Consider the following 16,696-nt stretch of genomic DNA (forward strand, 5'->3'; position numbering starts at 1 on the left):
AAGCACGATAAAACATCTTTTCATAGTATTCTTTGAATGTCATATGTTTGTCAAATTACTTTAACTGCCTCCCCACTACTCCCTTCTACTGCGCATTATGTATAACAAACCATGGAGGGAATAAAAAACCAAACGAACTGTAAATAAATTCAGATAAACTATCGTATCTTAAAAGGAATAATTTTAAAATTTATGTAAAACAAAGCTTGTAATATAGAATAAATGATTTAACTTTAAATTATCGCAACCCTTAAAAAATCTGAAATGAATCAAATTAAATTTTAACAAATTGACCAATGTGGAAACTCATTTTTAGATGAGGGCGAAACTTAGTTGTTTGAGATGCGCTGTTTTGTTTTGCCTGCGCTGTCAGAGTTATATAAATAACGATAGACTTATTAACACCATATCCACAACCCATATATCACGCATTTTAAAATCGCTTATGTTCGATTTCAATTTTCCTGACATTGTCTCGATTACACTCAGGTTAAAAGTTGCTACTTTTCTCGCATTATACAAATTTTTTTTTATATGGCAAAGCTACTAAAACGTAATTTTCAGTCACCAATAAAAAGTAAAGATTAAGGTCTCGATGACGTCGATGAAATTGAGACACCAATCTTTACATTCGAAGTTAGATATCCCCTACCCATCAATGATGATGTTCAAAGTTTGAAATCCCTTTTTCTATTCCCCTGGAAAAACTACAATTAATCAACCCCACCATTAGAAATCAAAATTTTATTTTATTGATTTAACATATATAATATAAATAATTATAAATATAAAGATAATATATAATGACAATATTTCGAGAACTAAATATTTCATTACTTTCTCAAAAAGAAAGAAAACATTTCATTATACTTAAATAAATTTTATTTCAAATGTTGGCATTATTCTAGCCCCCACAAACAGCTCAACCATAACCACTAAAATCAAAATCTATACTAGGATCAACAGCTCCACATCCACCGCATCCTCCTTTCCTTGGACTGAGGTCAATACTAGATATTTTCCATTCATTGCTAAATTTAACTCTTAACTGCTTGTCAATATTGTTTTTAAAGTCATGTAAATGTTTTGGATGCACTTGGCAAAAGTATCCCTTCTTATTAATCTTATGGTACCATCTGGGAAGCAAAGTAAAATGCAAACCTGCAGCATGTAGCATGAACATTCTATTCAATCTAATTTTGTTGTACATTCTAGAATCAGGAGAGTGGTAGCCATTTTCATCCGGTGGTGGCCTTGGTTGATTAAGAACAAACAAAACTGCGATAGATAAGCCAACACACAGATGCTCAGGAACGTCTTTTTCGAGCTTAACTAATCTTATTTCTCCTGAAACCAAATCTACTGAGCCTCCTCCTTTTTCTGTTAGCCAGGAGAGCTTTGTAATGGTGCAAAGACTTTCATCAATACCTTTCACTAATCTCGTTTCTTTGTCTTCAAATGTAAACAACTGTACCTTTAAGTTACCGAGACGTCCTGCAAAAGAACTATCGTAGCCTTCCCAGCTTGACTTCACTAAGCCCCAGTCTCCTCTTTGACCTCTGATCAGCATGACTCTTTCAAAGAACGAGTCGCAGGTAAAAACATTAGATGGTTCAGAAACTTGTTTATGCTTAGGCACAGTTGAGTTGTCGATTGTGTGCGAAGTTGCAATCACGTTTCCATCAGAGTCATGAACTTCTAATGCTGAGAGCGGAGGGCATTGAGAATGCACAACTCTCCATTTTAAAGATGAAGGAAAATCACCGAGATGCTTTAATGGGTTGTCGATATATTCACATGGGGCTGAATCCATGGTAAGGGAAATAGGCAACATAGTTTGCAAACTATCGATGACGTCCTTGAGATGTTTCGAAGAGTTAATCGATCCGCACTTATTAGCTCTAAATACGGTATCATGTTTTGCTGAATATGAAGTTTTATGAAAGATTATCGTGCATGTGATTGTTTCATTAGTTGGTGAACGTGTTTTTAAACTTGTTTTTATTTGTTGTTGCTGTGCAAACGAGAACGAGTGGGATGAGAATTCTCCAATAAATTGTTTCTCAAGTGTGGAATTAGCACAAACTACTTGAATTTCGTATTTTGTATTTGAATCGTATTGAAAGAATGTTTCCTCTAAAAAAACAACAGCAAAATAAAAATCAAAAAATAATAAAAAATAATAATAAAATACTTAAGTAAACAAATAAACAGAAAATAAGCATAAAACTAAATAAACATAAAAATAAGTTAAAAGAGAAGTGATAAAAAAGAAAGAACTGTAAAAGAAACTGTTTTAACTTAAGATAATAATTATTGTTAATAATACACTGTTTATATAAGAGTAAAATTTATTATATCATATACTTTTATACTTTTAATTGCTCCAATCTTTTGACAATATAATTTAATTTTAATAATATAATTTAAAATAATTTTTAATAATATAATTTAAAGTAATTTTTAATAATATAATTTAAAATAATTTTTAAAAATATTTTTTGTCATGATTTTAGTAAAACTCATAGTAATACTTATTACATCAAATTTTTTTAAAAAAATATTTTGTCGTTAACACTTTCGCTCCAAATCCTTCTTTTCATTCCACATTCGTATTTTTATTTGACTGGTTTCAAGCGAGTTTTTTTTTTCCCCTTCTAAATTTATGCTTATTCTTAAATACATTCTCTTCTGTCAAATAAACTTATACCTTCAAGTTTAAACTCTCGAATACCATTTATCACTCGATAATGTCTACGAAACATAGTTAAACCTCTGTTGTTTGTTACTTCAATATCAACGATGTATTCATTGTCCCTCAGCTCACCAGAATCAGATAAAGGAACATCAGAAATGGATATGGACATTAAATGCAACAATGCAGTCCAGTTCTGAAATAGTAAATAGAAGCGTTATTCAAAAATACTATTTTATAAACGAATTATTTTTTATCATCAATTACATAAACATTTAGATATTCAAAACCATTGCTTAAGGAACTAAATAATTGACCAATGCTATAAAAGGATTAATGTCGTTTATACCTTTACAATTGACTGAGCGAAAGAATATTTATCCATCTCCACTTTAGGCAACGGTGGTTCACCTCGAAGCATTCCACCCATAACCTCATACTTTGAGTGAAACTTTTCCCATAGCAACTTTGTGGCTGTGCTGCCTCTTTGTAGTTTTGACCCCAGACTTCTATCCGTAGTTGAATCATCGTGATTAAGAACTTTGCCCAGAACATGCTTCGTATCCTTGTAATAATGCAACACGTGCTGTTGATGACCATGCCATATCAAGTCCATATCATAGCACGGTACAACAAACGTTTCTGGACTTTTTCGTTTTATGGAAAGCATAATCAAGTATCGTTTCAACGAGTTCTTTAAAAACTTTTTGTCTCTGAAATGTTGGAACGAAGTGTTGTAGATGAAGGTTCTGTGGCGTTGAGCGGCAGCTACAATATCATAAGAGCATTTGAATTCTTCTTAAGAAATAAGTGTGGGATGTAAGTCAGTGAGATCGATATCGTATTTGGTGTTAGGATATTCAGCAGACCAATACTTCTTTGAAACAGCTTGTGTATGTAAGTTTAAATACATCGGCTTATGATCAATGACTTTTCCCACCAGTCTTAAGCAATCTCTTTGGTATGCAATTGGGCTCAATATGTGACAATGCCACACCCATTCGATGTCTAGCGGAGCAACCACATTCAGGTTATATTTAGCAACAAGTGGTAGCCAATACTTCTCATAACGATGCACAGCATTTTTTAAATGACTTTCGTAATAAAGCATTGGATATTGGTCGACCAGGCGAAGAAAATCGTATTCAGCCTGAGCCGACTGTACGAGATCAATATTTGATGGAAAGCAGTCAGTTGCTAACTGATTACCCATTCGAAAGCTGCAAAATAGAAAAAACGAAATTAAAAAAAAAAACCCGGAACTAGAAAATTATAAACTCTTTTCCATGAAAACTCCGGTTGAAAGAAAACTCAAGCTAAAAAAATTGAAGATTTAACTTTTTTCCTTATAAATTAGCCAGATGTTTAATTTATCAAGAATAGGATTGAGTTTTGAAAATTTTCAACATTCTAAATATTTCAGTTCTTATAATAGGTATAAGATCCCTTTAAAATATAATTTCTTCTAAATTTCGCTCTCAGTTTTACTTTTTTTTGCAAATATATGCTGCGATTAACGTATTTAGCCTATAACCGATTAAAAAAAAGAACTTTTTTTCTTAAAAATGTTCATTAATTGATCAGTTTTTTATAAGTAGCATTTCAAAAACGTTATTTGAGTCAGTTCTAAAAATCTAAAAAAGCACATGATACAGCTAAATGTATTATATTAAGAGTTACAAATACCTCATAATGTTTTTTCAAAATGTAGTTGAAAAAACATTATAATGAGGTATTTGTAAATGCTTTGTTGTAATTATATGCTTGTCCATGCAAACTCTTGGAAAAGCGTTCATCTCGGCTTAAATCCTATCAGATAGTTTTTAAAATTTCTTTAAGTGCCAAAATAGATTTATCTATTACTTTATGCGACAGCCATGTGCAGCAGCCATTTATAGGTCGTCTACTAAAGTAATAACGTTTAGTTGATCAACAATATTTCAGTTGTGGAAAAGTTTTGCCCTATTTTTCATTTCTCAAAAATGTTGTCGACACTTTGTCTTAATACTCTGCTGTCATAGTTCTGTTAAGTATTTATGGGATCATTAGTGAATTGCTCTTTTGCCATAATTTTTTCCCTATCAGTTAGTGACTTTCGTCTCATTAATTAACTTGTGTTTTGCACTTTTGTTCCTATACGCATTTGAATATGTCCCATATATTCCTATTTATCATGACAATGGAAAACGAAAGAAATTGTAAACGTAAATTTTAAATCTTGTTCGGCTTAAACATTTTATTTATTCGAACGATGAAAAGTGTGTGACAGCCGAAACGCTCGGTGGGCTTGCATCTAAAATTGTTTGAAAAATACAACAGTCACATAATTAAAATTAAAAGTTTATTTTGGAATAACGACTAGTGTTCGGCAAAATCAAATATACGTCAAACCTTTAAAGATTTGAATTTGAACTGTTCTTTGAGGGGATAGATTTGAATTTGATTTGACAAATATCTGGAGGATTTGGATTTGATTTTCAAATATTCACTTTGTTCTCAATTTTTGCGTTTGAAAAAAAAACGCCAAATTTTACAGGCCCGCAAACATATATATCACTTTATTCCGGGGTCTTTGCAGTGGTTTCCGGAATGGCGGTCGCCTTTCAATAACGGAAAAAAAAAAAAAAAAAAGAGTTTTTAATTAAAGTTTGTTAATATTAAAGAGAAAGTAAAGAGCATAGAGAAAGAAAAAAAGAAAAGAAATGTAAACAAAGTACAAGATTAAAAGAAAAAACGTAGAAAAAAATATATGTAAAAATCAAAAGAAAAAATTGCAAATACAATTTAACCACAATAAAAATGGAAAAAGTAAAACAATAACGAATCGAAAAACATTCATTGAAAGAAACAATCATTCGAAAAAAGAAAATAATAAAAAAATATAATAATGGCTTGCTTGAAAGCAAAGAATTTTTTTTTTTAATTTTATTAATTTTCTGTGCGTTTTTGTATATTGTCTTGTATGTTTGTCTATTGTTTGTATTTTCCGTCGTGTATTCAAATTCAAATTTATTTTAATATTCGTTATTCTTATTTTCATTAATTATTTTTCATTATAATAGTTGCTATATGTCATTGTTTACTTTTACGTTTTATCAGTTTTAACTGTTTGTAACTGTCTAACTTTGTTTATGTAGCTATTGTATTTATAAAGACAAGTGACTTATATATAATTATTATTATTGTTATCATTATTATTAATATTATTTTTATTATTTAAACCATTATTATTTTAATCATTTTCATTAGGTGTTTACTTAATATTAGTATATTTACTATTTGTAAACAACCTTGAAATGTATCTATTTCAGAAATATATATTACATTCCTAATTATGTCGGATAATCCAGAACCCGAATCTTTTTCTGTTACAAAAACCACCAAACGTTCACAATCAATTGTATGGGATCATTTCACAGTTGATGAGCATGACAAAACCAAGGCCATATGCCAGCATTGTCCAAAGCACAAGAACAAGTATGCTTACAATAAAGGTGGGACAACAAATCTAATGAACCATTTAAATTCTCAACACAAAAGCAAATTACTTGGGGACAGAGAACCAAAGCAACGACGTTTAGATGACATGATAATGACACCAATCGTTTATTCTCCAGATCTATTCAATGAATACTTAGTTAGCTGGATTGTCAAGAATGATCAATCATTTAATGAGGTAGAGTCCAGCCACTTTCGTAAACTACTCACTCTACTGAAACCAAATTTGTCAATCATGAGTGCGCGCCAATTAAAAAGCCAGATAATGGACACTTACAACACCAAAAAACAATTGCTAAAGACCCTTTTTTTGAATCTTGACTCAAAGGTTTCATTCACCACTGACTGCTGGACATCACCCAACAACATTGCTTTTATGGGCATAACGGCTCATTACATTGACAAAGACTGGAACCTTCATGCCAAAACTCTTGATTTCAAATCCTTGCCTGATTCCCATTCAGGTTCAAATTTATCTAATGCATTCTTGTCAGTTTTGATTGAATTCGGTCTTACAAGCAAAGGAATGGGCATTACCTTAGATAATGCTTCCAATAATAATTCATTTATGGATATTTTAAATTCCAAGTACGAAATTAAAACCACCTTTGAGCATATCCGGTGTTTTGCTCATGTGCTGAATTTGGGCGCGCAAGCAGGTTTGGATGTTTTGAAAGATGATCTTGTAAAACTTAGAACAGGAATTAAAAAAATCCGATCCAGTCCTCAATCATATTCTAGGTTCAAAGGTTTCCAGCAATCAAATTGCACCTTAAAACCAATACTTGATGTCCCTACAAGATGGAACTCAACAGCTGATATGCTTAAACGAGCAATGGAATTAAAAGTTGGTTTCATTGCGTATTTTTGCGATTTCGACTCAACTGCAAACAATCCAGACTGTTGTCTATCAATTTCAGCAGATGTTTGGAACAGGTTTGAAACAATTGTTTTGTATCTTGAACCATTCAAGGAATTTACCCAGCTCATTAGTGGTGATTCATATTCCACATTGTCTTTGGTGGTTCCTCTCTTCAATATTCTTTTGGATCACATTACTGAATGGATGACCACAAAAACCAACCCTGAAGATAATCTACACCGCTCTACAGTTGCAGCGCTCGCAAAAATGTCAAAATATTATAATTTGACTAGTGACTGCTTTACTATCTGCACTGTCCTGGACCCAAGATTTGGTATTGAATATTACAAAAATGATAAGGGCGCAAACAGCGAGTCGTATACAAAGATTATGGACACAGTCAATTGTGAATATCAAATCAATTATGCCCCAAGCAATGGTACAACTGCTACAAGCATTCAAAACGTTTCAAAATATACCCCGTTCAAATCGCGTGTTTCATCAAACCCATGTAATGAGTTTGAAAACTATTGTAATGATACAAGTAAGATAGATGGCGGCAATAATAGCAACATATTACTTTGGTGGAAATCTCGATCTGACAAATATCCAAACCTATCCAGAATGGCCAGAGATTACCTGGCCATTCCTGCTACATCTGTATCATCAGAAAGGCTCTTCTCATTAGGAAAAAATCTTATTACTGACAAAAGAAATCTTCTCTCTGCAGATACCATTCAAGCTTGCCAGTGCTTGAAGTCTTGGTTGGATTAAAAAGAATAAAAGAAGCTGTAATGTGTGAGAAATAGTAACAAATGCTGCAATATGAATAAAATTTATAGATTCAGATAACTAAAATTGATAAATGAAATAAGTTAAATAACGTTCAAATATACATCAAATCTTGGAAAGATTTGAATTTGATCTAAATTCAAAATAGGAAGATTTGAATTTGGCCATTTCAAACATTTGACGCATATTTGATCAAACTATTTGAATTTGTGCCGAACACTAATAACGACTAATACTTCAATTATTTCTTCACTGATAAAATCAGTATTGAATAAAACTGTTTTCGCTATAACGACTTCAACTACAACGACTTCAATTGTTTCTTCAGCGATGAAATGAAAATAATGCGGTTAGGATGTTTTGCGACAATTCCGTAAAAGTTTTATGATTTTACTTCCAAGCCCAGAGACAAAAGTTAATTAACAGATAATTGCCAAAGCCTGTTCAACGGAATTATGACTCAGAGATCGAAATTCAAAACACTAAACAAATTTGAAGGTAAAATCTATTTTCTATGTTATAGCAACACCTAATTTTAGAAACATCTGCAGACAAATACAAAAAGAACTGTTGAGCAAGCATTGCAGATTGTCATGGAAGACATTTTAAAAAGATTTTAGAGAAAAAAGACATTTTGAAAGAAAAAGAGGTAATTTTAAGAACATTTTAAAGAGGTTTTAGAAAAAGAAAACATTTTGAAAGAGTTAAATACCTGTATTCCAATGAAAGCATAGACATAAGATATAAGTAGAATTAATCCAGTTACATACGGCAAAGCCTGGAATCTAAAACAAGATGATTTAAGATATTTTCATCTTCTTAAAAAACCCAACCAGAGTTGGATATAACTAACACAATGTTAATGTACTTAATGTTACTTAATGTAATGTAATTTAGTTTTTTTTGGAAGTAAGAAAAGAGAGTTAATTAGAGATTTAGGCCGTTAACTCCAAAGGCGGTAACAGAGAATATTTTCTCAAGAAATATTCAAAAAGAAAAAGATCATTAGCAAGTGTCACTATTGCGTATAATTTTTGATTTGGAAGTTTGTATCTCGTTATTACTTCTATCGAGATCAGCGAGTCTATTATTGTTTTTTATGTTAAGATTTAGTAGTAATTATATCTTTGTTGTTTGCATAATAATTTTGTTGTTAAAGCCTTATATAAACGAAAAGTGTTGGAAGTTAGCGAGCATACTATTACACTTACCTTTCGCTGAGTCAAATACACCTATATATAAACACTAAGAGCAATTCAACAACTTAACCACAAGCACCCAAAATCTTAACATAACCAATTAATTAACCAATTAAACATGCTAAATTTAGCGTAACCAATTTTAATGACACCTATTAATTCCATTGATACTAAAACAGTGTCGTCATACTTCAAAACTGACTCGCATTATATCCTGACTTGTATTATTCCTGCAAGCCAACCAGCCAGCGGGAAATAGCGTAGATGTAATATAAGCACATCACGCGTATTCATGCAACATTCAAATGAGTCTATGGAAATATAATATTTACTAATATCTCACAGAGAATCAACAATCTGTATGTTGTCTTTCAGACTTCTTTACTGAAGTTTTAATTTGTTGAATAACTATATTCAATTTTTAAAAAACTGTGAATAGTTAATGACCAATTTAAAAACTATCATTAGATAAAAGAAAATCAAATAATAGCGTTCTTTCGGGTCGTTGTTGGAGAAATCTCTAACTATGATTCAATGACCAATATCTAAAAAAACTATTTAAAAGTTTACAAAAAAACTGTTGTTTACCTCAGTTAAGTTCTGAGTTAAAAATTTCAAATAGATATGTTGAAATACTTGTAAGTTTTGTGAAGATCTACTACCTTAGGCCTCTGCATCCACTTTGTGATTGATTTTATACGTAATACAAAATGAGCTGAAAGTTATATCTTTTAAATGCAATTTTGCTTCTGAAGCAAAACGTAAAGCGTTAATAAGTTTAAATACTTTCGAAACTAAATTTGTTTATTCAGACTGACAGACAGCAACGAATAATTGACTTTATTGTTTCTACCAGCTTCTCTCTTTCCATTCTTTAAATCTTTTAAAGATGATTAGTTAAAAGATTTGAATGAAAAAGGATTACTTAGATATAATCTTAAAGACAATTTTATAAAAGTATGTTTTAAAAACAAACTAAATGAAATGTCAAGAAATGCTTAGGATTTTTGATGCGCGAACTCATCCTACATTTTTATGAAGGTTAACAAAAAGTTGGCTTTTATTATTTTACACCAAGCTATTTTTTAAAACTGGTTAAAACTGGTTAAAGCTAGATTTTTGATGACTTATACCAAGAGTTAAAGTTTTAAGGATAGTAAAAAATAGTTTTATAAATCCAACTAATTGAGATATATCAACTTTTGTGCATGTTTTTGATAAGATCATCAATACAGACTATGTAAACAGGGTTAAGTATGATACAAATTGTCAATTTTAATCTACAATTTTATCAAACGAATGTTGTATTTAAAAAAACATAAAAATATATACAAAAGATATTTTTCAATTTTGAGAAGAATGCTATCGATAGATAGCACAGCTTTATTACGACACCATTGATGGGAAAATTACCTCTTTGTTGCGACACCATTAAAAGATCAATTCTATCCTTTTATAGGCAGTTTCCAAAGCTCTCAATTTTCACAGAAACAAGAAATGCAAGAAAATAAAGAAGCTAAAGAAATACAGGAAAAAAAAGAAGAAGCTTCTAACTAATAAATAAAATTGCAATACAGCATCAAAGAAACCATTATTATTAGACAATTTTTTAAGATAACAATTAATATTAGTTTAACTTAAATTTATGAGCATTAATCCTGATAATAACGAGTAACTTGAGCAAATTTTCTCCGGTTATTCAAACAATGGATATTCATTTTTACCATAAAAAATATTAAAAGAATTAAATAAATAATAAATAGCTTTTTTTGATAAATAATAATTATATCAGTACTACTAGGGTTTGCCGGTTCTGGGCCATTTTCTTTTTTCATATATTTTCCTGTCTTAATTTTTTTTTGGATGAGGCTGATGATACTTACCTTTTCTTATAATATTTTGAGTTTGTAATGTCCGTGAGGGAGTGTGCTGTTTCCATCCTCAAGGATGACTCTTTTATCGTCGTTGACGCTGATTGCGACTTTGTTAATTTCTTCAGTGTAAAGTTCGTGTAAATGGGATCTGATGACGTTCATTATCCTGAGATATTCATTTTTACTTAACAGACAGTTTTTGTAATCTTCGTGTGTGATGTGTTTTTGGACGACATTTTTTTTCACCCCTTTGCATTTTTTGTAATCTTTTTCATGTAGTTTGTAAGAGTACAATTTGGACCGGAGTCCTATAAATTCTTTAATCTGCTCACCTGCGGCTTCGTCTTTGAACACTCCAATAACCTTTTTGTTGACACCTGCTTTGAAACCAAAGTTTTTATTGGCATGATGATTTTTGTCAAACTCGCTCATGTCGATCCGTTGTTTTAACACTGTAATTACACTACGCGCAGAAGCAATTACAAAGAGTGGACATTGCGCAGCTTCCTTAAAATCCAATAAACATAGTTTGAGCAGTATTTTTATGGACATATTAGAGTTGATTTGTAAAGTATAAATTGAAGGTGAATTTTTTGTAGATGGGAGTTTCTTATTAGAAGAGAAAATAAAGAGTTAAAACGTTGCGTTCGCCGCGAGAAACCAACATATACCGTGGCGTGACATAACAAAGTCCTATGCTTTAAGAAAGTCCTAATTTAAGAAATGAAAAATTTCGTATACATAAAATAAACATTTATAGAAAAAAATTTTGTTATTTTATCTAACTAGACATCTAATTAAAATAACAAAGTTATTTTCCGCAAATGTTACTTTTATATATACGAAATTCGTGATTTCTTAAATTAGTACTTTCTTAAAGCATAGGACTTTGTTAGGTCACACCACGGTACGTAGTTTATAATTTTTACCGCATATAATTTATAAAATCTATCTTCATTTAATTTATAACAAAACTATTTTGGTAATTGGGGAATATTTATAACCTAATAAATTTTATTTCCCATATAATTTTTTAATATTATTTGTTATTATATTATTATCTATTTATTGTTAATTAATTAATTTTGTAAAGTAACAGAAAAACATTTTTTAAAATTAGGAAGATATAAGTAACCTTACTATGAGTTCAGACAAAACAAAATGTAGAAAAATTGCTGCTGAAATAGCAAGAATTGTGGAAGAAGAAACATGCAATGAATCCGAGTCACTGAATAATAAAAATGCTTAATTCTTCTAGTTCTGTAAGTAGTGGTCAATCATGTCCATTTGTCAACAACACTTTGTTACTCGAGTGTTCTCCTAAAATTCCCGAAAATTTATTCTGGTCGGATGACAATATAAATTTACCTTTTACTAACTCTATCATTAGTTTAGAAAAATCTAGTGATAACATTGAATGGAAGACTTGCTTGCATGATGATTTAGATGGTGATGATATTGATGGCAACAACTGCGTAACAAAAGTGAATGAAAGTGTATCAGATGAATGAAAGCAATCAACGATTGCATTAAACATATCTCATAGTGCTATAAATAATTTGCTTCAGATTTTTCAAAAAATCAAATTTAGATTTGTCTAAAGATGCGTGAACACTTCTTAGAACTGATCGAAACATTATTACTGCTTCTGTAGCTGGTGGTGAATATTTTTATATAGGATTAAAAAACTGGTTATCTTAGCTTCAAAATAAATCTCCAATTTCATCTGATATTACACAGTTTACAACTCAGATAAATATTGATGGTATTCCTTTATTTAACAGCTCAAACATATCTCTCTGGCCAATTCTTGGTCCGATTGAAGAAATTGGAGGTAACAGCAACATATTAATCTTGAGTTATTTATTTAGATCACAACATTTACCCCAGAAAAGTAAAACTTGCTAAATGGTGTAATAATAATAATAATTTAACATGTGTACTGCGGCATCAACATAATTGTTTTATATGTATTTAGGTGCTGCTAAACAAAACTTTGCCACTAAGGACACAACCAAGGAGATGGTTGTGAAGGAACTTTCTACGTGGCTTGGAAATTCACGGGATCGTGGGGAAGGGAGCCGAAAACCGAAAGGGAAGAATGCAACAGAAGCCAATAATGTAATACAAGTTCCTGATGATACAGCTACAAATGTTAAACAGTGAACAATGTTTTGTGATCTAGCATCAGTTAAGAGCTAACAAACTGTTTGCTATGGCCTAAGTTATGATTGATTGAACATAGCGCACAATGTTATCTGTTTTTCAAGCACTGTATACATTATACTGGTTTCTCCAGCCTGTAAGTACATTTTGCCTTATAGCACAAAGAATCTGATTTTAAATACTCTTAACTGTTTAATTCAGTGATGTTCGTTAAAAGTTTAGTTCACTAACTGTTAGTACCTGTAAGGAATCATGTGTGTTTCTTGGTATGTTTTCAATCAGTTATGACTTGCATTGATGCAGTATTGCAACTTGCATTATTTGTATGCTATATGATAGGATTGGTGTATTTTTACAAAGCTTGATAGTTTACAACTTGTAATTGCTTTTTCTTTTAAATAGACTCTTGCATATAGTTAACCCCTTATCAGTTTTAGCAATTATTTTTGGCAGTGTTATTGTTTCCATTAATAAAATGCATCTTATCTGCCAGTGGTATAGCTACTGGACTTAGTAATGTGACATAATCATAATAATTATAATAATACTAAAAATAATAATAATGATAATGATAATGATAATAATAATACCTAAAACCAATAATGATAATAATAGTGATGATAATAATACTAATACTAATAATAATAATACTAATAATAATAATAATAATAATAATACTAATAATAATAATAATAATAATAATAATAATAATAATAATAATAATAATAATAATAATAATAATAATAATAATAATAATAATAATAATAATAATAATAATAATAATAATAATAATAATAATAATAATAATAATAATAATAATAATAATAATAATAATAATAATAATAATAATAATAATAATAATAATAATAATAATAATAATAATAATAATAATAATAATAATAATAATAATAATAATAATAATAATAATAATAGTAATAATAATAATAATAATAATAATAATAATAATAATAATAATAATAATAATAATAATAATAATAATAATAATAATAATAATAATAATAATAATAATAATAATAATAATAATAATAACAATAATGATAATAATAATAATAATAATAATAATAACAATAATAACAATAATGATAATATATATATATATATATATACACTACCGGCAATTAATTTGAGACCAGTGATGAGAAAACAGTAATTCTAGTAAAAATCAATTAAATCTATCAGTTATATTTTCGTTTATGTTTTTTTCGATCTCAGTGAATAAAGAAACTACAAATTAGTTCATGAAATATACTTTATTTAGTTTTCTTCACAAATATTTTTAAACAAATAGAAAACTTAACAAACATGAAAAAGTTAAATTATAAGGTCTTTATTATTTCGCACAAATTTCAAACTTTGCGTTCATCAAAATAACCACCACGTTTCTTAATTACTGCTTCACATATTCTTGGCATACGAAAGATTAATTTGTTTAAAGTTTCCATGGTTACAGCTTTCAAATCCTTTTGCAGTAACTCCCATAAATGTTCCTCAGATTTTAATTGGAATTTCTTCACATACCGGTCAATTTCATCCCAAAGAAGTTTAATGGGATTGAGGTCTGGTGATTGCGCCGGCCACTCCATAAAAGTAAGGGTTTTTTCTTGTACTAGTTGATTCAGATAATTTGTACAAAGTTTAGATTTGTGCTTTGAGTCATTATCTTGCATAAAAACAGGCTGGCGTCGAACTACCATTCGATGAGCAGATGGAACGGCATGATTCTCCAAAATTTCTCTGTATTACTCCTTTTTCATAATTCCACGAACTCTGATCAAATCTCCTATTTTGTGACCTACAAAACAACCCCATACCATTATTGAACCTCCTCCATGGTTAACAGTAGGCACAATGCACTGCGGAATGTAACGTTCATTCTGGTGCCGGCGTACAAATATTCTTCTCTTGTTGCTTAATAATTCAAACTTGGACTCATCGCTCCATACTACTGCTTTCCATTGACTTATTATCCAGTTGGCATGTTTGCGAGCCCATTGTAGTCGTTTTACCTTATTTGCTTTCCTTAGCAACGGTTTTTTGGCAGATACGCGCCCTCAAAGTCCAGCTTTCATCAATCGGCTTCTTATTGTCCCAACAAAAACAAGTTTTTCAGCAGTTTCATGGTATTCTCTCCCTATTTGTGGAGCTGTTAATTTTCTGTTTGACATAGATAGTCTCGTAATACGACGATCACCATGTTCATCTATCTTTCTAGGCGGTCCAGGTCACGGTAAGTCACAATATTGACCAATTTCCTTCAAACGCTTGATTTTATTGTGAACTCCTGTCGTTGATACTTTTATTCTTTTTGTAATTTTTCTTTCTGAAACACCTTCTTCATCAAGTAAAACAATGCGAACTCTCTGTTCAAAGCTTAATACTCGAACTGGAGCCATTTTAGTACAACAAAATAGAAACTAAAAAAAAATAAACAGCTCAAACCATACAATATTTGTATATTCATTTGAAAGTCATAATATACTATATTGGATCTACATAAAGTATCTACAAGAAGCTACCAATGAGAAAAATTATTTTTTCAATATCAATTACAAGTCATTAATCAAAATTAAGTAGCAGTTAAAAATAATACTTGTATTGTCTTTTATGCTGGAAGAACTCAGCATATACACTTTTGTATACTTTTGTACATAAGAAAATTTTTGGGTGCAAAAATGCCCATATCCTATTCTATCCACTTATTTATTGTGCTCTATTTATTTTTGATCCAAAAATAAAGAAGTGCAATTTTTTATAATCAGATATAATTATTTTTGAAATGTATATACCGTTTTTAACCACTGGTCTCAAATTAATTGCCGGTAGTGTATATATAATTATACCTAGAATACCTGGGATTTACGTGGGATCCATGTTGGATCCATGTGGGATCCATGTGGGTTATCCCAGCTGAATACAACTGGGTCCCTTATGGGTTCTGTTTGCTATCCCCATGGCCGCCGAGAGGGGGGGTGGACGGGGAAGATTCCCGGGGCCCCATGTGTGTACAAACAAATTTTTTTAAATAATTCTCAAAAGATTTAAATAGTTTTGACTTTTAAAAGATTTAATTATCTTTTATTTCTAATTTTCAATGACCAGAGCACGCTTCTTTTAATCCTGGGTTTATAATTGATCATAATGAGGGCCCCTTAAGAAAACTTCCCCGGGGCCCGAAACTTCTCTCGGCAGCTATGGCTATCCCGGCTGAATACTGTTGTTTTACGTTAGAGTTGTATTGTAAAGCGAGTTCAATTTATTAATATATTATAAGAATATTGTTATACAAATAGTCAATAAACACAAAGAAGAGTTTGTATATCACAGCTAGTGGTAGAAGAGTTGCTCGAGTCCGTTGTTGTTACTTCAAGAGAGCGAGGTTTCGAAGATCACGCTATTTATACATATTAACCAGGGGGGCATTAATTGTTTTATACCGATTAGATTACCGCGACACTTATATATATTCCACATTATTTGTTTTATGACGAATTGATTACCGCAACACTCCCGCCACCAACAGTAGTCATTAATAGGTGAATGTTATTTTCATCCACAAACGTAGCTTCGACGGAATTATTTTTATTTTCTT

The 16,696-nt window shown here is 30.5% G+C and overlaps 1 long non-coding RNA gene and 1 pseudogene across 2 annotated transcripts; one reads left to right on the forward strand and one right to left on the reverse strand.

Moving 5' to 3' along the window:
• Positions 1 to 870: 870 nt before the first annotated feature.
• LOC149884294 (uncharacterized) lies at positions 871 to 9,861 on the reverse strand (annotated as a pseudogene). Its single transcript, XR_016456031.1, has 5 exons — positions 9,709 to 9,861; positions 8,560 to 8,632; positions 3,045 to 3,915; positions 2,711 to 2,891; positions 871 to 2,136 (listed from the first exon to the last, which is right to left on the reverse strand). The product of XR_016456031.1 is annotated as an uncharacterized LOC149884294 (transcript).
• Positions 9,862 to 11,810: 1,949 nt separating this feature from the next.
• Positions 11,811 to 13,210, forward strand: LOC149884295 (uncharacterized). The gene is made up of 2 exons (XR_016456069.1): positions 11,811 to 12,754; positions 12,899 to 13,210. It is a non-coding gene; the product is annotated as an uncharacterized LOC149884295 (long non-coding RNA).
• The last annotated feature ends 3,486 nt before the right edge of the window (positions 13,211 to 16,696 follow it).

This window comes from Hydra viridissima, unplaced genomic scaffold (genome assembly GCF_058129835.1).
Source record: "Hydra viridissima isolate aposymbiotic clone 2 unplaced genomic scaffold, HvirCarnegie_v1 scaffold_9, whole genome shotgun sequence".
NCBI classification, from domain to species: domain Eukaryota; kingdom Metazoa; phylum Cnidaria; class Hydrozoa; order Anthoathecata; family Hydridae; genus Hydra; species Hydra viridissima.